General features: G+C 37.5%; 1 pseudogene; it reads left to right on the forward strand.

Annotated features, from left to right (window-relative positions):
• Positions 1–19,321: 19,321 nt before the first annotated feature.
• LOC137035576 (macrophage mannose receptor 1-like) lies at positions 19,322–22,179 on the forward strand (annotated as a pseudogene).
• Positions 22,180–22,462: the final 283 nt, after the last annotated feature.

Raw genomic sequence — 22,462 nt, forward strand, 5'->3', positions numbered from 1 at the left:
AAGGGCTAAAACAGAAGGGAACAGAGCGAAGGAAGATCCTGCTGCTTCTCGTGGTCCAGATTGTTTCTCCAAGAAGGGACTAACTGATGTCAGTGAGAAGGAATGTGTGCCTATGGGTCTAGTGGGACCGGTCTCAACCATTTCAGTAGAATTGAATGGATGTCCATGCAGTGCTTTACTGGACAGTGGATCTCAAGTTACCATTGTTTTTGACCAGTGGCATGCCAAGTACTTACCACAGATTCCCATTCAACCTTTGACAGGATTGTCTATCTGGGGATTAAGTGCCTGTAACTATCCATATAAGGGATATATTCTAGTGGATGTGTCGTTTCCCGAGTCACTTACTGGAGTGAAAGAAACGGTACCTGTATTAGCATTGGTGTGTCCAGAACCACAAGGTCCTCAACAGGTTCCTGTAATCATTGGAACCAATGCAAGTTTTTTTCGAAGACTGATTTCACTTGGCCAGGAGTCAGGAGTTTCGGATGCTGCACATTCCCTAAGGATTCAGTCAACTGTTTCCATACCTTGTGTCCAGCATATGCAATGGAAAGACGAAGTGACTGACTCAGTGGAAGGAAGTGTTAAATGGATGGGACCTGGATCCTTAACCATACCTCAGAAGGGTGAAAAGTATGCTGAGTGTAAAGTCAAACTCAACGAACAGGCGAGAGAAGATATTCTCCTAGTGGAAGCCACTGATGAGAACCTATTACCTGCTGGGGTATTTGTCCCATCGTCTGTCCTGTATTCATCTGATATAGACGTGGATAGCTTCAAATTGCTTGTGTGCAATGAGACTGCAAAAGATATAAGCATTCCTCCAGGGACTGTGATGGCAAATGTTTTCCATACTGACACTGTTACAGTCACGCATGGGGATCAGATCGCTGTCAGGAAGTTAGATCCGAATATCTTTAACTTTGGCGATTCTCCAATACCGCCTAATTGGGAGGAAAGATTAAGAAAGAAGCTGTCTGAGCGAGGAAATGTGTTTTCTATATCAGAATGGGATGTGGGAAAAGCAAAAGACGTGACTCATACTATCAGGCTGAATGATTGCACGCCTTTTAGGGAGAGGTCTAGGCGTATTGCCCCAGCAGACATCGATGATGTGCGCGGTCATCTGAAGGATTTGCTGGCTGCCGGTATAATAAAGGAATCAAGGAGTCCCTATGCGTCACCCATAGTCATAGCTCGTAAGAAGAGTGGTGCTATTAGAATGTGCATTGATTATAGAACTCTGAATTCCCGAACCGTACCGGTTCAATATACAACTCCCAGGATAGAAGACGCTCTGGATTGTTTGTCGGGGAGCAAGTGGTTCTCCGTCTTGGACTTAAGGAGTGGTTACTATCAAATTGAAATGGCTGCTGAAGATAAGGAAAAGACGGCATTCATTTGTCCTCTTGGATTCTACCAATTCGAGCGGATGCCGCAAGGAATATCTGGAGCTCCAGCAACGTTTCAACGGTTGATGGAGAGGGCAGTTGGAGATATGCACTTGCTACAAGTTATAGTGTATCTAGATGATCTAATTGTCTTTGGAAGAACGTTAGAGGAGCATGAAGAAAGGTTGATGAAAGTGCTGGATCGATTGGAAGAGTTCGGGCTCAAAGTGTCTGTTGACAAGTGTCAATTTTGCCAGCCAGCTGTCAAGTATGTGGGACATACTGTGTCTGCGGAGGGCATAACCCCAGACCCGGAAAAGGTGAAGGCTGTAAATGAATGGAAGATACCTCATGATCTAAAGTCATTGAGATCGTTTCTTGGATTCTGTGGATTCTATCGCAGATTCATTAAGAATTACTCCAAGATAGTACGGCCATTAACTGAACTGACCAAAGGGTATGCGCCAGTGAGGAGTAAACAGAAAGTGGCAACTAAAGGTAAATATTACCAAGAGCTGGAACCCTTTGGAGAGCGGTGGACTGAGGAGTGTACAGAGGCCTTCCATACTATTATCCATTGTCTTACCCATGCACCAGTACTAGCGTACGCAGATCCATCTAAGCAGTATATATTGCATGTGGACGCCAGCTTACAAGGTCTGGGTGCTGTGTTAAATCAGGAGTACCCTGAGGGGTTGAGACCAATTGCATTCGCCAGCAGGAAGTTGAGTACAGCTGAGCAACGATATCCCATTCATCAGTTGGAGTTCCTGGCTCTGAAATGGGCTGTTGTTGACAAATTCCATGACTACCTGTATGGAACAAAATTCACAGTAAGGACGGACAACAACCCCCTTACATATGTTCTATCAAGTGCAAAGCTCAATGCTACTGGACATAGGTGGTTGGCTGCCTTAGCCACTTACGATTTCAGCCTCCAGTATAAACCTGGTAGTCAGAATACGGATGCTGATGTACTGTCACGTTATCCTTTGGATACTGGTCAGACCACAGAATGGATAGATATTCCTAGATCGGGAGTAAAAGCTATCTGTACATGTGCTACTAGTACTTACCTGTCTGATGAGACGAGTGTCAGATTGGTAGACCAGCTGGGTGTCGATTCTGAAAGTATTCCTGATTTGTATGCTTGCCCAATACACTTGGGTACAGACAATCAATCTCCATTGTCTAACTCTGATTTGAGGTTAGCGCAAGAACAAGATCCCGTCATTGGTCCAGTGATCCTAGATGTGGAGAAAGGGAAACTTCTCAATGCTTCAAAGAGTTCTAATGTTTTGGAAAAATTATTGAGGCAACAGGGTAAGAAGTTGGCCATTCGTCATCATCTCTTGTACAGAATAACAAAGAACTCTATTGGAAAAGAGAAAGAGCAGTTAGTCTTACCTGACAAATACCGAAAGGAGGTCTTGAATTCTCTTCACGATGAGTCAGGTCACCTAGGGATTGAGCGAACCACTGAATTGTGTAAAGACAGATTCTATTGGCCACATATGATTAGGGAAGTGGAGAAATATGTGAAGAATTGTGGAAGATGTATTGCGAGGAAAACTCTGCCACAAAAATCAGTCTACCTGAATTATATTACCAGTAGTGGGCCAATGGACCTTGTTTGCATTGACTTTCTGTCAATTGAACCAGATTCAAAGGGAGTTGCCAATGTTCTTGTAGTGACTGACCACTTTACCCGTTATGCGCAAGCGTACCCTGCAAGAGATCAGAAGGCGTTAACGGTTGCAAAGATCTTAGTGGAGAAGTTTTTTGTACATTACGGTTTGCCTGCCAGAATTCATTCTGACCAGGGCCGTGATTTTGAGAGCAGACTAATCAAAGAGTTACTTGGAATCCTGGGGATCCGAAAGACGAGAACGTCACCCTACCATCCTCAAGGAGATCCCCAACCGGAACGCTTCAACCGCACTCTTCTATCCATGTTGGGTACGCTGGATACTGCTAAGAAAGAAAGGTGGAGTCAGAGTGTGAGTCAGTTAGTACATGTATATAACTGTACTAAAAGTGAGGTAACGGGATACTCTCCTTACTATCTCATGTTTGGTAGAGAAGCTCGTCTCCCGATAGATGTGCACTTTGGAAATCCTGCAGATGGAAAGAGGGGAGGAAATCATCATAAGTATGTGGAGAGGATGAAAGAGGATTTAAGACATGCATATAAGTTGTCTTTGCAAAATGCGCAGAAGACACCGCAAAGGAACAAAAGATTCTATGATCAGAGAGTGAAGTTTAGAGTGCTTGAAAAAGGAGATTGTGTGCTGGTCAAGAATCTTGCAACAACTGGGAAACAAAAGTTACAAGATCGATGGAATTCCGTACCTTACCTTGTCCTGGAGAAGTTGCAGAATCTGCCTGTGTACAGGGTGAAGCCAAAGACAGGAACAGGAGGTGTGAGAACTCTGCACCGGGATCACTTGTTGCCAATTGGAGAAGAAGTGAGAATAAACTTACCTGTTGAAAGGGAAGAAGTTCCACGCCACATGGTGACCAGATCCAAAACTGTGAAGAGAACACCGAAAAAAGCAATAAGACATGGAGTGGACCCAGAGAGTTGTAAATGTGTGGACATAACTTCTGACAGTGATGACAGTAGTCATTGTGCATATTACCCAGTTGAACAAACAGTAGACTTTGGAAAACTGTCTTTTCCATCCTCTGAGAGGGAGAAAGTGAAGAGCCCTACTAGGTCTCGAAAGGATACTGCTCAGGTGGAAGTGACTGGAGGAGATTTGCCAGATGATGATGTGGAGAGTGTTTCAGCACAGATGCCTGAGAACTTGGGAGATTCAGTTTCTGATGAAGAAGTCAATGAATCAGTGAATATTAGAAGAGAAGAAGAACATGGAAGAGTTGGAAATCGTCCAAAGAGGATGATAAAACCAGTTCAGAAACTAAGCTACGATGCACTTGGAAAATCTACTGATAGACCCTTAACAATCGTATATAGGGGTATGGTAGTGAAAATTCAGGAGTCTTCTAAGGTGAAGAGTGCTTGCAATACATTGTGGTGTCACCCAATGGCCACATGTGAACATTGTGTTAATGTGCATCCAAACCTGAAGTCTGAAGTTATGCTACAGTTGTAGTTGGGAACCTCATGGGGACATGAGTATTTTAGTAGGGGGAGAGTGTAACCCAGGTAGGGTATTATTATGTTGAGTTAATAATAGAATGGGTTAATGATGGGTAAAATAAACAAGTTATTATTGAGTAAATAATATCTAATTCATGAGAAGGGTTAATGTGGAATACATTAGATGGGAGTACATCATTTATGCTTATGTACATGTGATATTATGTTTCAGTTGAGAACTACATTTTAAAGCACTGTTTCTTTAAGAATTACGGTGATACTTAAAGTTTGTATGTAATGCACTTGTGAAAATGTGCTTTTGCCTAGCAAGTTAGTATTATTTGTTGCTGATAGGTTGTTGTTTTATTTGTTCCCGCCCTCACGTGTGAGAGTGCGATTCTGATTGGACTAGAGGGAGAAGAGAAGAGGAGAGAGGGACGCATGAGAGTGTTGTTCGGATGGCGGAGAAGAAATGTACATGTAAACGCTGTATAAGTTGTTGAAACTTACATTTCTTCATATCTGAGAGTTTAAGGACATCGATGAAAGTGTATGCGCGATACTCTGCATGAGTATAAGCAGGTTTTCTTTTGTAGTGTTGAGCTCGTTAGTGTGAGAATATGTTGGATAAACGGACATTCAGGTACACTGGACTGCATTAACTTTTATCTTGCTCAAATGTACAAGTTTCGCTGGATCAACAAAGACCCAGATAGCATTCTAAATCCCCGAGTGATTTAGAATACCTCTGGCGCCGTGGGACACGATCAGCGCAACTTGGTCATGTGAAAGAGAGAGCGCGCGTGTTCGAGTTTCGGAGGAGTGTGAGACGAACGCTGCGTCAAGCGGAATTCAGGTGATATTATTTCATTTTATTTGCTCAATAGAGTGAAGTGGCCATTTGTTGTTTCACGGCCCCAACGATCGCTAGCAACGTCCAGGCCTGCAACGGGGAGGGGTTGGGACTTGTGAGGTGTGTGTGTGTGCGCGCGCGCCTATGTGAGTGGCCACTCAAAAGTTATAAAAGGTATTGTTTCAACTATTGGTTTTGAAACGAATATTTTGTATTGATGTTATTTGTTTATTTGAGATATTAAGGAAGTGTTGATCTATCATAATTGATTATTTGAAGTGATTGCATATTTTCCTCAAAGTAAAAGAAAGACAGAAGACAAGTGTATGGTTTAATTTGAAGTTCATTGAACATTTGACATTTAAACATATATTTACACATTTATTTATTTTATTTTACTTTGTATAAATAAATCTAAAGGTTAATTTTGTTATACTTACCTATTTGTGTTGATTGGAGTCATTATACAGTGACATTTCTTAGCTTACATAGGGGGAGGATAGCATTAGTGCATAGTCGAGAGACGCTTTAAGAACCCGGTGCGATGCCCTGGTTACAATCAGGGCATAGGGGGCGCTACATGTGATTCAGTTAAAGTGAAAATAACAGCAACTAGGTTATATATTTAGATTTAATCTCTATGAGAATAATTATGAAATCACAGCTAGAAAAAACTATGATATTTTATATATTTAAATCTAAATAATTTTATAAATCAGAGAGAAGTTATTGGTATTTTTCAGGGCATTTCCTCTGAGGAGAAAGGGAAGACGGTGGTTGAAATCACAGGTAATTACAAATCATGTTTAACCAAAAATACAGTTTTGTACCAATTTTATATTATTTCACAACAGTAAAATGTTATTTCTGCTTTCTTGAATATCACTCTATACAATAACACTTTTATCATTTTAACTACTTTATAATCATCAGTATGTCACACATTAAAGTTCCTTCAGTCAGACATTTATCATTTTCTCTGTGAACACTTCTTTTATATAACCATTGAAAATTAAACAATAAAACTCATTTGTCATCGTCACACGTTATCTTAGTATCATTTAAACTGTTTTACTTGACACAAATGATCACTGTCATGAAACATATAGATTACTCTGAACAAATTTGTACAATTTCTGAGTCTTTAGTTATTATCACAAACTGAAGTAAATGTATTTTTTACATGTGAATCGATGATCACAACACAGATCACCCGTCATTTTACCCTGTTACTTTCATCTGGAAACTCTACTGAATTAACCACCATGAATTAAAAACACATAAATGTGAACTTGCATGTTTTCACATTAATAATGACACACATTTTCTCTATTTATGAACATATCTGACTGAATGATCAGGAAAAACACGAGGACAAGCAAACTTTAGTGTCTTTCTCACCAGTAAAACAATGATCACTTAAATCCGATATGAGATTTCTATGTAGTAAATGTAAACCTCTTTTAACTGTTACTCAGTTACTAAAGTAAGTTACTGTATTAATCTGGACCAGTGTTGTTTGGTTCGGCTAAAGAGATGGAGTGTTATGTCAAAAAATCACAGAAATGGGATGATTAAAGAAATTAAGCCGGCTTAAACAAAATAAACAATAAAATCAATCAAACAAGCAACATACAATTGTCAAAAGAGAGTGTACCACTTCCTCTAAGATAAATGTCCGCTAAAGTTGGTTATATTCTCAAGTTTTCAGTCCTGTTGTGTGTCATTTAAATCGTCTTTCCCTCTTGTTGAGGAAATCAAGAGAGTTCAGTCCTTATTAAAACAAATCCAAGTGTAATCCTACACTCTGACTGAGAACATGAATCACATGAATCACTCTCACTTCTTGTCTTTGTTCTTTCATGGGGTTGAGTCCCATCTCAAAAACTGAAGAAATCCAGTGATGCATCAATAAGGGAATAAAAACCCTAACCTGCATAAATAAAACAGGTTCAATGTGATCAACACATCCCTTTATCATAATGTTATTTAAATGTCTTATCATCATGCATATTGTATACCTATATACACACACATTTTCTCCATGCTGTATATTATTTAGATGTGCAGATTTGTATCGTGTTTACTGCAGTGCATGCCTCATTTAGAAGGTAAATGTCTCATCTTGAATAAAGACGAGAACATGCAGGAGAGTTCATGAAGATTCATTTAATTATAGGATGAACCGGACAACACCTGACCCACAGAGCTGGTCGTACTTTATTCTCGTTTTGTGATGATTTTGTTGTCATCAATGTAACAGGTTTAGAAATTACACAGTTAAATATATGTTCTGTTGAGAAGAATTCACACAAAAGTGTGGTCTTATGTGGTTACCTGATCAAAATGAATGCTTCTCCTTTAAGTGTTGTGTGATCACAAGATGACTTAATGTCAGGCACGTGCACAGGTAGGGCTTAAATTACAACTAATTATATTTAATTTAAATTTATTTTCATTAGTCATTTCGTTGGTCTGGTTGTTGATTGAGAAAAAGATTAAATGTATTTGCAATAAATGTGTTGAGAATCTGTACAACTGCAGCTGAGGAGGACTATTATTCTGCTGTGCAGAACTGATGAAGAACTGATGACGGCATGATTTGATCTTCTGCTGACCAATCAGCAGAAAGGGGCGTTTAATTCCCGCCCACTTGTACAAATCGAATATTCAAGCTGTTTATTTGTTTTTGTACCTACGAACAAAAAACGAAAATCAAACTGAATGAAAAGGAGCCATTTTCTTATTTTTTTGTACTTTCAATATTAAATTAAAAAAACGACTGAATGAATGATACACAGATTACATGGTGATAAATGTACAACACATTTGTATTTTAGAGCACAATAAGGGCAATTTCATCTGAGAGGCTGCTTATTTGTTTTGTCTATCAGATTAAAAGTTCCAGCAAAACTGCCGCCTGCTGTCCCGTGTCTGTTTCCAACAACCACAACGCAAAGATTTTCATAATTGGCATCACTGGCCGCGCATTACGCTGGGCATTGCGTGCCACTAGTTACAACAACAAGGAGCTGATAACATCTGATGTCACTTGGCTTTCTTTGCCACAACAAATGTGTTTTATGAACACGCTGATCATCATAATGGTGACTTCAAATGAAACATCAACATCTAAACCTCTGTTAATTCTCAATAACTTCTAACAGAAATAAAGTCAGTCTGGTTAGTAATAAGTGAAGCTGGTAATGCTGTTTGTGGAGTTGTAAGTGAGTGAAAAGTGAATAGCAAGAATGCATTAAAGGTCTTCGGTTTTCAGTAGGAAAGATGTCATTTAAGCAGCTCTTAGTTAATAATTGATCATTTTTACAACGGAAGTGATTCAGTCAAAAATCTACTTTAGCTCGATAATAATATTTTCTACAATCTGTGTCCATTAGTTTTCCTATGATTGCTGTGAAGCTGCTTTGAAGCAATCTGCATTGTGAAAAGCGCTATATAAATGAAGATGACTTGACTTGACTTACCTGTCTGGACTGTTTCTATCCTCATCCACTCTGGTTGTTGTGATTTGCTTTATCATTTCACCCTCTTGGATAATAAACTGTTTCATCATTGTACTCATCCTGTGTCTGTGTTCTGTTACACCTGAAAGGTGAAGCACACTATTACTAAGCCATAAGTAATCTGTAGTGAGCTCCAACTCACTAACTCTTGTCATTTTATAGAATAAAGCTCCACTTTTGCTGCCCAAACAGCCCTGACCCGTCGAGGCATGGACTCCTCTAGACCCCTGAAGGTGTGCTGTGGTATCTGGACCAAGATGTTAGCAGCAGATCCTTTAAAGCTGCAGTCCGCAACTTTTTTTGGTTAGCCCGTCCAGGCTAGTTGGTAATATCATGTGAGGAAGCTGCCGGTAGCGGCACATTTATAGCCTTTTCCTCAGCAGCTGAAATAAATAAACTTATCATTTTGATGGCGGATTGTAATCCAGAAAGGTCCAAATGACAATCATCAGTGACAACTGGAGATTCAGCCGTAGACAAAAAGGAAACGACTTTGGACTGTGGAGTGGCTACATACATTGAAATCTACAGGTAACGCTAATACACACTAAATACACAGTCACGCAGTGCTGATGTTGTTAACAATAACAATTTGATAACAATATAACAGTAATAATAATTTGCACAGTTTGACGTGATCCGAGCTAAACGATCGTTAGATTTAATCATCATTGGCAGCGTGATTTATTGTAGGCCTAATGCTTTTTTCCTCAGTTGGTCAAAACAAAAGTGGCAGACATGTTACTTACTGGTTCAGATGATATTTTCCAGTGAAAACTTATATTGGTCATACTTTCAAAATAACAGCAACTAGGCTATATATTTAGATTAAACCTCTATGAGACTAATTATGAAATCACAGCTAGAAAAAATAAATGATATTTTATATATTTAAGTCTAAAATAATTTTCTAAATCAGAGAGAGGTTGGCAGGTGTTTAGCAGGGCATTTCCTCTGAGGAGAAAGGGAAGACGGTGGTTGAAATCACAGGTAATTACAAATCATGTTTAACCAAAAATACAGTTTTGTACCAATTTTATATTATTTCACAACAGTAAAATGTTATTTCTGCTATCTTGAATATCACTCTATACAATAACATTTTATCATTTTAACTACTTTATAATCATCAGTATGTCACACATTAAAGTTCCTTCAGTCAGACATTTATCGTTTTCTCTGTGAACACTTCTTTTATATAACCATTGAAAATTAAACAATAAACTCATTTGTCATCGTCACACGTTATCTTAGTATCATTTAAACTGTTTTACTTGACACAAATGATCACTGTCATGAAACATATAGATTACTCTGAACAAATTTGTACAATTTCTGAGTCTTTACTTATTATCACAAACTGAAATAAATGTATTTTTTACATGTGAATCGATGATCACAACACAGATCACCCGTCATTTTACCCTGTTACTTTCATCTGAAAACTCTACTGAATTAACCACCATGAATTAAAAACACATAAATGTGAACTTGCATGTTTTCACATTAATAATGACACACATTTTCACTATTTATGAACATATCTGACTGAATGATCAGGAAAAACACGAGGACAAGCAAACTTTAGTGTCTTTCTCTGATGTGTCGCTCACCAGTAAAACAATGATCACTTAAATCCGATATGAGATTTCTATGTAGTAAATGTAAACCTCTTTTAACTGTTACTCAGTTACTAAAGTAAGTTACTGTATTAATCTGGACCAGTGTTGTTTGGTTCGGCTAAGGAGATGGAGTGTTATGTCAAAAAATCACAGAAATGGGATGAGTAAAGAAATTAAGCCGGCTTAAACAAAATAAACAATAAAATCAATCAAACAAGCAACATACAATTGTCAAAAGAGAGTGTACCACTTCCTCTAAGATAAATGTCCGCTAAAGTTGGTTATATTCTCAAGTTTTCAGTCCTGTTGTGTGTCATTTAAATCGTCTTTCCCTCTTGTTGAGGAAATCAAGAGAGTTCAGTCCTTATTAAAACAAATCCAAGTGTAATCCTACACTCTGACTGAGAACATGAATCACATGAATCACATGAATCACTCTCACTTCTTGTCTTTGTTCTTTCATGGGATTGAGTCCCATCTCAAAAACTGAAGAAATCCAGTGATGCATCAATAAGGGAATAAAAACCCTAACCTGCATATATAAAACAGGTTCAATGTGATCAACACATCCCTTTATCATAATGTTATTTAAATGTCTTATCATCATGCATATTGTATACCTATATACACACACATTTTCTCCATGCTGTATATTATTTAGATGTGCAGATTTGTATCGTGTTTACTGCAGTGCATGCCTCATTTAGAAGGTAAATGTCTCATCTTGAATAAAGACGAGAACATGCAGGAGAGTTCATGAAGGTTCATTTAATTATAGGATGAACCGGACAACACCTGACCCACAGAGCTGGTCGTACTTTATTCTCGTTTTGTGATGATTTTGTTGTCATCAATGTAACAGGTTTAGAAATTACACAGTTAAATATATGTTCTGTTGAGAAGAATTCACACAAAAGTGTGGTCTTATGTGGTTACCTGATCAAAATGAATGCTTCTCCTTTAAGTGTTGTGTGATCACAAGATGACTTAATGTCAGGCACGTGCACAGGTAGGGCTTAAATTACAACTAATTATATTTAATTTATATTTATTTTCATTAGTCATTTCGTTGGTCTGGTTGTTGATTGAGAAAAAGATTAAATGTATTTGCAATAAATGTGTTGAGAATCCGTACAACTGCAGCTGAGGAGGACTATTATTCTGCTGTGCAGAACTGATGAAGAACTGATGACGGCATGATTTGATCTTCTGCTGACCAATCAGCAGAAAGGGGCGTTTAATTCCCGCCCACTTGTACAAATCGAATATTCAAGCTGTTTATTTGTTTTTGTACCTACGAACAAAAAACGAAAATCAAACTGAATGAAAAGGAGCCATTTTCTTATTTTTTTGTACTTTCAATATTAAATTAAAAAAAACGACTGAATGAATGATACACGGATTACATGGTGATAATTGTACAACACATTTGTATTATAGAGCACAATAAGGCAATTTCATCTGAGAGGCTGCTTATTTGTTTTGTTTATCAGATTAAAAGTTCCAGTAAAACTGCCGGCTGCTGTCCCGTGTCTGTTTCCAACAACCACAACACAAAGATTTTCATAATTGCCGTCACTGGCCGCGCATCACGCTGGACATTGCGTGCCACCAGTTTCAACAACAAGGAGCTGATAACATCTGATGTCACTTTATCTTGGCTTTCTTTGCCACAACAAATGTGTTTTACAAACACACAGTTACAGCGGGCAAAGAAAAGCTAACACAAGAAGTACGAGGGCCAAGATCCCAACTAAAGCAAACACTGATCACCATAACGGTGACTTCAAATGAAACATCATCATCTAAACCTCTGATAATTCTCAATAACTTCTAACAGAAATAAAGTCAGTCTGGTTAGTAATAAGTGAAGCTGGTAATGCTGTTTGTGGAGTTGTAAGTGAGTGAAAAGTGAATAGCAAGAATGCATTAAAGGTCTTCGGTTTTCAGTAGGAAAGGTGTCATTTAAGCAGCTCTTAGTTAATAATTGATCATTTTTACAACGGAAGTGATTCAGTCAAAAATCTACTTTAGCTCGATAATAATATTTTCTACAATCTGTGTCCATTAGTTTTCCTATGATTGCTGTGAAGCTGCTTTGAAGCAATCTGCATTGTGAAATGCTCTATATAAATGAAGATGACTTGACTTGACTTACCTGTCTGGACTGTTTCTATCCTCATCCACTCTGGTTGTTGTGATTTGCTTTATCATTTCACCCTCTTGGATAATAAACTGTTTCATCATTGTACTCATCCTGTGTCTGTGTTCTGTTACACCTGAAAGGTGAAGCACACTATTACTAAGCCATAAGTAATCTGTAGTGAGCTCCAACTCACTAACTCTTGTCATTTTATAGAATAAAGCTCCACTTTTGCTGCCCAAACAGCCCTGACCCGTCGAGGCATGGACTCCTCTAGACCCCTGAAGGTGTGCTGTGGTATCTGGACCAAGATGTTAGCAGCAGATCCTTTAAAGCTGCAGTCCGCAACTTTTTTTGGTTAGCCCGTCCAGGCTAGTTGGTTATATCATGTGAGGAAGCTGCCGGTAGTGGCACATTTATAGCCTTTTCCTCAGCAGCTGAAATAAATAAACTTATCATTTTGATGGCGGATTGTAATCCAGAAAGGTCCAAATGACAATCATCAGTGACAACTGGAGATTCAGCCGTAGACAAAAAGGAAACGACTTTGGACTGTGGAGTGGCTACATACATTGAAATCTACAGGTAACGCTAATACACACTAAATACACAGTCACGCAATGCTGATGTTGTTAACAATAACAATTTGATAACAATATAACAGTAATAATAATTTGCACAGTTTGACGTGATCCGAGCTAAACGATCGTTAGATTTAATCATCATTGGCAGCGTGATTTATTGTAGGCCTAATGCTTTTTTCCTCAGTTGGTCAAAACAAAAGTGGCAGACATGTTACTTACTGGTTCAGATGATATTTTCCAGTGAAAACTTATATTGGTCATACTTTCAAAATAACAGCAACTAGGCTATATATTTAGATTAAACCTCTATGAGACTAATTATGAAATCACAGCTAGAAAAAATAAATGATATTTTATATATTTAAGTCTAAAATAATTTTCTAAATCAGAGAGAGTTTGGCAGGTGTTTACCAGGGCATTTCCTCTGAGGAGAAAGGGAAGATGGTGGTTGAAATCACAGGTAATTACAAATCATGGTTCACCAAAAATACAGTTTTGTACCAATTTTATATTATTTCACAACAGTAAAATTTTATTTCTGCTATCTTGAATATCACTCTATACAATAACATTTTATCATTTTAACTACTTTATAATCATCAGTATGTCACACATTAAAGTTCCTTCAGTCAGACATTTATCGTTTTCTCTGTGAACACTTCTTTTATATAACCATTGAAAATTAAACAATAAACTCATTTGTCATCGTCACACGTTATCTTAGTATCATTTAAACTGTTTTACTTGACACAAATGATCACTGTCATGAAACATATAGATTACTCTGAACAAATTTGTACAATTTCTGAGTCTTTACTTATTATCACAAACTGAAATAAATGTATTTTTTACATGTGAATCGATGATCACAACACAGATCACCCGTCATTTTACCCTGTTACTTTCATCTGGAAACTCTACTGAATTAACCACCATGAATTAAAAACACATAAATGTGAACTTGCATGTTTTCACATTAATAATGACACACATTTTCACTATTTATGAACATATCTGACTGAATGATCAGGAAAAACACGAGGACAAGCAAACTTTAGTGTCTTTCTCTGATGTGTCGCTCACCAGTAAAACAATGATCACTTAAATCCGATATGAGATTTCTATGTAGTAAATGTAAACCTCTTTTAACTGTTACTCAGTTACTAAAGTAAGTTACTGTATTAATCTGGACCAGTGTTGTTTGGTTCGGCTAAGGAGATGGAGTGTTATGTCAAAAAATCACAGAAATGGGATGAGTAAAGAAATTAAGCCGGCTTAAACAAAATAAACAATAAAATCAATCAAACAAGCAACATACAATTGTCAAAAGAGAGTGTACCACTTCCTCTAAGATAAATGTCCGCTAAAGTTGGTTATATTCTCAAGTTTTCAGTCCTGTTGTGTGTCATTTAAATCGTCTTTCCCTCTTGTTGAGGAAATCAAGAGAGTTCAGTCCTTATTAACACAAATCCAAATGTAATCCTACACTCTGACTGAGAACAGACATGAATCACTCTCACTTCTTGTCTTTGTTCTTTCATGGGATTGAGTCCCATCTCAAAAACTGAAGAAATCCAGTGATGCATCAATAAGGGAATAAAAACCCTAACCTGCATAAATAAAACAGGTTCAGTGTGATCAACACATCCCTCTATCATAATGTTATTTAAATGTCTTATCATCATGCATATTGTTTACCTATACACACACATTTTCTCCATATATAGTGTTGTATATTATTTAGATGTGCAGATTTGAATCGTGTTTACTGCAGTGCATGCCTCATTTAGAAGGTAAATGTCTCATCTTGAATAAAGACGAGAACATGCAGGAGAGTTCATGAAGATTCATTTAATTATAGGATGAACCGGACAACACCTGACCCACAGAGCTGGTCGTACTTTATTCTCGTTTTGTGATGATTTTGTTGTCATCAATGTAACAGGTTTAGAAATTACACAGTTAAATATATGTTCTGTTGAGAAGAATTCACACAAAAGTGTGGTCTTATGTGGTTACCTGATCAAAATGAATGCTTCTCCTTTAAGTGTTGTGTGATCACAAGATGACTTAATGTCAGGCACATGCACAGGTAGGGCTTAAATTACAACTAATTATATTTAATTTATATTTATTTTCATTAGTCATTTCGTTGGTCTGGTTGTTGATTGAGAAAAAGATTAAATGTATTTGCAATAAATGTGTTGAGAATCCGTACAACTGCAGCTGAGGAGGACTATTATTCTGCTGTGCAGAACTGATGAAGAACTGATGATGGCATAATTTGATCTTCTGCTGACCAATCAGCAGAAAGGGGCGTTTAATTCCCGCCCACTTGTACAAATCGAATATTCAAGCTGTTTATTTGTTTTTGTACCTACGAACGAAAAACGAAAGTCAAACTGAATAAAAAAAGGAGCCATTTTCTCATTTTTTTGTACTTTCAATATTAAATTAAAAAAACGACTGAATGAATGATACACGGATTACATGGTGATAAATGCACAACACATTTGTATTATAGAGCACAATAAGACAATTTCATCTGAGAGGCTGCTTATTTGTTTTGTTTATCAGATTAAAAGTTCCAGTAAAACTGCCGGCTGCTGTCCCGTGTCTGTTTCCAACAACCACAACACAAAGATTTTCATAATTGCCGTCACTGGCAGCGCATCACGCTGGACATTGCGTGCCACCAGTTTCAACAACAAGGAGCTGATAACATCTGATGTCACTTGGCTTTCTTTGCCACAACAAATGTGTTTTATGAACACGCTGATCATCATAATGGTGACTTCAAATGAAACATCAACATCTAAACCTCTGTTAATTCTCAATAACTTCTAACAGAAATAAAGTCAGTCTGGTTAGTAATAAGTGAAGCTGGTAATGCTGTTTGTGGAGTTGTAAGTGAGTGAAAAGTGAATAGCAAGAATGCATTAAAGGTCTTCGGTTTTCAGTAGGAAAGATGTCATTTAAGCAGCTCTTAGTTAATAATTGATCATTTTTACAACGGAAGTGATTCAGTCAAAAATCTACTTTAGCTCGATAATAATATTTTCTACAATCTGTGTCCATTAGTTTTCCTATGATTGCTGTGAAGCTGCTTTGAAGCAATCTGCATTGTGAAATGCTCTATATAAATGAAGATGACTTGACTTGACTTACCTGTCTGGACTGTTTCTATCCTCATCCACTCTGGTTGTTGTGATTTGCTTTATCATTTCACCCTCTTGGATAATAAACTGTTTCATCATTGTACTCATCCTGTGTCTGTGTTCTGTTACACCTGAAAGGTGAAGCACACTATTACTAAGCCATAAGTAATCTGTAGTGAGCTCCAACTCACTAACTCTTGTCATTTTATAGAATAAAGCTCCACTTTTGCTGCCCAAACAGCCCTGACCCGTCGAGGCATGGACTCCTCTAGACCCCTGAAGGTGTGCTGTGGTATCTGGACCAAGATGTTAGCAGCAGATCCTTTAAAGCTGCAGTCCGCAACTTTTTTTGGTTAGCCCGTCCAGGCTAGTTGGTTATATCATGTGAGGAAGCTGCCGGTAGTGGCACATTTATAGCCTTTTCCTCAGCAGCTGAAATAAATAAACTTATCATTTTGATGGCGGATTGTAATCCAGAAAGGTCCAAATGACAATCATCAGTGACAACTGGAGATTCAGCCGTAGACAAAAAGGAAACGACTTTGGACTGTGGAGTGGCTACATACATTGAAATCTACAGGTAACGCTAAGGTTTCAAACAAGAGATGGCGACAAAGAGGAAAAACTGCGGACAGCAGCTTTAAGTCCTGTAAGTTGTGAGGTGGATCCTCCATGGATCGGACTTGTTTGTTCAGCACATCCCACAGATGCTTGACTGGATTGAGATCTGGGTAATTTGGAGGTCAAGTCAACACCTCAAACTCGTTGTTGTGCTCCTCAAACCATTCCTGAACCATTTCTGCTTTGTGGCAGGAGCATTATCCTGCTGAAAGAGACCACAGCCACCAGGGAATACTGTTTCCATGAAAGGGTGTACATGGTCTGCAACAATGCTTAGGTAGGTGGTACGTGTCAAAGTAACACCCACATGAATGGCAGGACCCAAGGTTTCCCAGCAGAACATTGCCCAAAGCATCACACTGTCTCCGCTGGCTTGCCTTCTTCCCATAGTGCATCCTGGTGCCATGTGTTCCCCAGGTAAGAGACGCACACGCACCCGGCCATCCACGTGATGTAAAAGAAAAAGTGACTCATCAGACCAGGCCTTCAGTTTTTAGTGCTTATGGACTTCTAGTTCTTTGCTTTGTTCCTGTTGATACAATGAGGGCTGGTCAGCCTCCATTTCACTTCAAGCCATGTACAACTGCAGCGACCACAAAAGAGTCAAATTAAAAGTGCAAAGTTTGACATTTTCTTCATCAACGCCGATGATATTGATTACAATTTCCATGCCAGCAGACCAAACCATCAAGGATTTTCTCCTGAGCCTGCAGATCTGGACAGCTAAGGTATTTGCAAGTATTGTTTGAACACTAAATGGCGATTTAGTATTAAGACTGTGAACCCCTTTTAAAAATATTGAGTGTTTGCTGGCTGAACAGATTAATTGTAATATTAATTCAGCTACATTAAGTTAATTTGATTAACTGATTCAAATATTTATAATTAATCATAACAAGTTATGACTAATTATTAATATTTCCCCTATTTAAATAAATAAATATCATCACAATTCTGACACCTTTCTATTAGAACCAGCATTAACTTCTTGAGCAATTTGAGCTACAGTAGCTCGTCTGTTGGATCGGACCACACGGGCCAGCCTTCGCTCCACATGCACATCAATGATCTTGGCCGCCCTGTCTCCAGTTCACCGCTGTTCCTTCCTTGGAGCACTTTTGATGGATACTGACCACCACCAACAGGTGCCGTGATGATCAGTGTGATTCACTTCATGTGTCAGTGTTCATAATGTTATGCCTGATTAGTGTACATTGTCTAATGAAGAACATAAATGACATTCAAATCTGAGAAGGCCCATAGTAGTTTGCATCCCTGGATCATCGGTCATTTAATGTTTTTATCGTAAACAGTTGTCCTTCTGCTCTCATCTAACTTCAGATTCTTCAAGCTCTGAGTAGGCGGGGCTAAAGCTCCAAATGGGCTGCACATTCCTCTAGAAGCCTCTGATTGGTTAATTTATCACAGTGATAGAAAGATGAAGACAGCAAGATGTAGCAAGACTAAACAGAAAACGTCATATAACTACTTTACATTGTAGATTAGATGTAATTTATTACAACTTTGTAGTCATTAAAGTATTTTATAAATGCCACAAATGTGGATTCACTGTTTGAATATCATCTACATGTCAATCAGTGAACACTGGCAGAATAGACAGAGAAAGAAATTAAAGAGAAAGAGGTTTAAGAGAGAAAGAAGTTAATATAGCACTGAAATCAAATGAAAGACTCTTTTACTCTAGTGACGTCACATCAGGAGGGAGCGATGGCACTGTGTACGTAGTGAGATTAAGATGTGCTCTGTACTGCTGATTTCCATGATTAAAGAGTTGATATGTCAGTGACAGTAACAAAGCTGAAAGAACATGGAAACAAATGATAAGTAAAAATAAAATGCAAATGCTGAGGTGGATTTATCCTGTGAAGCCACTTTGGAAATACAATATATGTACAAACTCACATTCAAATTAACACACTTCCAAAGAATTACAGCAACAGTCAACAAAAATCAGAGAAATGACGTGGACACACAAATGAGGAAGAGAAAAATGTAAAAGGTTTTTGTTTCTTTGTGTTTTTTTAAGAGTGAAATAAACAAATGATGTGATGCACTTAATGACAGCAGATATAATAATCACTTTGTTTAAAGACGGACAGAAACATCAGACTCAGGACAGAAACACACGACCTCTAAAGTAAGAACAACTTCATTCTTTACCCACAATTAGACTTTGAGATGTTAATATGGTCTTATTGATTGTGAATCGAGTTATGCTGCTCGTATACTTTAGTTATACTTTTATGTTTAACTTTTATTACACCTATGCTCTATTCTCACATTTCTTTCTCAGAAATGGAGCAAACTCTATGTTTTATTCTTCTTCTCATTGGTGAGTGTGTTTGTTGTTTTATTTATGGTTTATAGTTTCATCAGGTTTGACTCTGTTATGAAAAGCATTAAATGAAACCCTCTCTTTCACAGCTCTCTGCTCCATATCTGAATGTGTTCAGCGTCAGTATCACTTTATAAACGTGCTGAAGACCTGGACTGAAGCTCAGAGATACTGCAGAGAGAATTACACAGATCTGGCCACCGTTGACGACATGAACGACATGAACGAGCTGAAGAAGAGTGTGAATGATGGAGGTGTTCAGTATGTCTGGATTGGGCTGCAGAAGATGGGTGTTGATAAATGGCAGTGGTCTTCAGGAGATCCTGCGCTCTATCTGAACTGGGCTCCTGGACAACCTGATGGCAGAGATGAGTGTGCTATGATGAGAAATGGACAGTGGCATGATTTGCCATGCAGTGACAGCCTGACTTTCATCTGCAATTCATCTAACAGTAAGTTCAGCTCCCTACAATGAATTTATGAAAAGATAGACATATACTGTACAACTGTCCACTTTCAACGTCTGTATAGAAAATAAACAGATATTGAACACATGTTGATCTTTTGTTGTTGATAACTGTGGGAATCTGACATTAGAGAGCATAGAGAATTATATTTTCAGCAAAATTTATACTGTAAATTCAAAAATATCAAATATCAATTCTAGTCAGTGTGATTTTATTGTGTTACACTGTAAAAATTATGTGATCTACTTAAAAAATATGTAACAATATTACACATGATTTAAGTAGTTTTTAATAATTTGATTTCTTTAATGGATTCTAAATAAATAAATCATGTAAAATCTAAATTATTTAGTAGTCTATGATACAATAAATATAATATTTTTAGTGAAATGTGCTAGTGAAAAGTTGATTCTCAGTTTTGGGTGATTTTTTTTAGTGAACAGAAATGTCTATTTGTATTTCACTTTGAGTCATGTTGTTCAATTAAAAGACTGTATGCTGCACAGAACAAGTAGAAACAAACTTGTTACTGTACTTACATTAGCAAAGCTATTGATCATTGATCAAAACAACATGATTCTTAGTATTAATACATGCAGTTATTCACAACCGAACCATAAGCTCTACTCTTCTGAACAATAATGATCAAAACTTTAAAATAATAGAAGAAATAACTCAAACATAACTGAACATTAAACATTAACAGATGTTTCCCTTCACGTAAAAACACATAAAATAACACTTGATTTCAATATTTACTCTCCATTTCCAGCCCTATGCAAAGCATGCTGGGAACTAACAATCACTACCAAATGGCATCTCTAAATAACACCACATAATGAACTAATTCTCTTAAAATAAATATTTAACCTTCTTTCCTTAATTTTATCAGTTTAAATGGTTCATCAATTCAAGCCTAAAAACTGCTTAAGTTTCCTTAAAAAATGAGGAAAATGAATCCCTTGGTTTTATTAAAAAAAATTCTCAATATTTTCTATACAGCAACTTTCAGGATCTCAACACCAACCTGTAAAATGTCATTCTTAATAGATTAACTTTAAATGAACTCACATTGTCCATTACAACATAAAAAACAATCAGACTGAAAACAAGACAAACACTAACATTAATATTAATATTGCAACAGTATTCATTTGTATATATTATTAGTTTAAAATCCAACATTTTGAATTGACTTTTTACTGACATTTTTCTAAGGGCTATTTAAATATATTTATATCTTCATCTGTTTGATGTTTCTCTCATTCAGATCTTTGTGTCTGAATCAAGTATTCTAGATGAACGTGTTAGGAAACATAATAGGGAAATATAAAGTTGTATTAAAATTATCACAAAAATTCACAAATGTTACTTAATGTTATATCAGCAAAATCCGTTGAGACATGTTTCTGATGCTTCAACTGCTGCTCCTGTTTACATCCAAACCATAAAAGCAGCATAAGATTAATGTACAAACTGATTCATGAATCTGTTCGAACACAGGACTCGTCTTTGAGCGTCTCTCCAGTTCTTCATCTGATTGACAGAGTTACTGCAGACAGAATCACACTGATCTGGTCAGTGTGAGGAACCAGAATGAGAATCAACAGCTTCAGAAGTTCATCAATGATAGTCACATATCTGGTGATGTCTGGATCGGTCTGTTCAGAGACTCATGGCAGTGGTCAGATCAGAGTAACTCCTCATTCAGATATTGGAGGTCTAATGAACCTAATAATAATATCAATGAAAACTGTGCAGCGATCACTGATGGCGCTCTGAGACCATGGAATGACGTCTTTTGCTACAACCCGTTTTCTTTTGTGTGTCATGAAGGTGAGCAGATCCTCACAAAACACACACAATCCATCTCCTCCAGATATCTTAAAGCTCACACTACATGTTTGACATGACAAATTCCTCCACAGTGTTTGTTCTGCATGTTGTTTTTGATCAGTCTCTCTCTATGGATTGTTTTGTGTCCAGATAAACTGATCCTGATCAAAGAGAATCTGACGTGGCCTGAAGCTCTGAGATACTGCAGACAGAATCATGTGGATCTGGTCTCGGTTCATTCAGAAGAGATTCAGCGTCGTGTGATGAATGTGGTTAAACAGGCGTCTACTGAGGCGGTGTGGTTGGGTTTACACAACTACTGCAGCATGAACATGTGGATCTGGTTGAGCGGAGAGATCGTGTGCTATCAGAACTGGGCTCCAGGGAACGGAGTAGAACCGGAAGACTGTCGCCTCGAGAAGAGAAAAGGAGCAGTTCAGTCTGGAGGAGATCAGCGCTGGATCAGCCTTCCTGAAACTCACAAACTCAACTTCATCTGCAGAAATGATGAGTGAATGTTTGTGTGTTTACTTACATTCACTGTTTTCATTCTTCATTTTTTCTCTTATTTACTTGTATTTGTTTTAGTAAGTTCTGAGTGAATCTGCTAACTGCTAAATTTTAATCATCATGGCATAATATGATCTTTTTAAAATGTTTTAACATTAATGTGTGATATTCTTTAGATGTTAAGTGTGTTTTATAAATCTCTTTGTATATCTGGTGTGGTTATATCTCTTTATGTTTTCACTAATCTTATCTATATCAATAACTGGTTGAATGTGAATCTGTGAGCAG

The sequence above is a fragment of the Chanodichthys erythropterus genome, chromosome 14 (assembly GCF_024489055.1).
Source record: "Chanodichthys erythropterus isolate Z2021 chromosome 14, ASM2448905v1, whole genome shotgun sequence".
Taxonomy (NCBI): domain Eukaryota; kingdom Metazoa; phylum Chordata; class Actinopteri; order Cypriniformes; family Xenocyprididae; genus Chanodichthys; species Chanodichthys erythropterus.